This window comes from Aptenodytes forsteri, unplaced genomic scaffold (genome assembly GCF_000699145.1).
Source record: "Aptenodytes forsteri isolate BGI_AS27 unplaced genomic scaffold, ASM69914v1 Scaffold8, whole genome shotgun sequence".
Taxonomy (NCBI): domain Eukaryota; kingdom Metazoa; phylum Chordata; class Aves; order Sphenisciformes; family Spheniscidae; genus Aptenodytes; species Aptenodytes forsteri.
Genome location: NW_008796218.1, coordinates 9,970,564 through 9,971,382, shown reverse-complemented (window position 1 = coordinate 9,971,382; position 819 = coordinate 9,970,564). Strand labels below are relative to the sequence as shown.

Sequence of the window (819 nt, the reverse complement as noted above, 5' to 3'; positions counted from 1 at the left end):
ACTATTGGCTTTTTTTAATATAGTTCCCCTTTCTAATATTTCAATTATGGTTTTCTAAAAATATTTCATTCCCTATAATCATGTTTTTTGTGATATTTCTCTGAATCGTGGTTTTGTTTCTCAGAGCTAAAAAGTGGTCACATATGAGGTCAATAGTTACATACCTGTCCATATAGAATACGTAACTTTTTGTGTTATTTTGGAGCATACATTCTACTGTTTGATGTTCTGAGTATATTATTTGCCTTTATAGCATCTTTTATAAATGGATTATTATTGAACAGTACCTATCTTTCAATTTCATATAATCCCAACAGGGTTTAATATCGTCACCTAGCAAGTAGATTAAGGAGACTTTATTAACATGTTTATTATTTCCAACACATTCACAGACAACGGTGAGTACAGCAAATGCTATAATGAAAAAGTCTAGAACCTCTAGACTGCTAATGAGCTTTATACTAAGGCAGAAAATATTTAGGCTGGTTTTGGTGTAAAAGGAAGAAAATGACCTTATTATACATATCTAAGAGATCAATATACAAAAGAATTTACTGGTATAATTTTATTGATATAGTTAAATTAATCCAACTCCTCAAAAATCGTATGGATTAATGTTCATATGAGGAACTTTACTGATATAGTTGCAGCAGCAGAGTTATGCCAGAAGTGTATAAAGTCTGTGTCTCAGTACAGGACTTTCTTTTCCTTCTTCATGTAATCCCAGTTCCTTGTATTATACAGTAATGGTGTATGAACAATAGCCGGGTTTTTATAATGGTAATATTAATGCATAATGGCATCTATTTATGATACTTA

The 819-nt window shown here is 30.6% G+C and overlaps 1 protein-coding gene across 1 annotated transcript in view; it reads left to right on the top strand.

The window, feature by feature from the left end:
* Positions 1-819, top strand: part of KIAA1549L (KIAA1549 like) — a 73,740-nt gene that overhangs the window by 52,109 nt on the left and 20,812 nt on the right. The window lies entirely within an intron of this gene.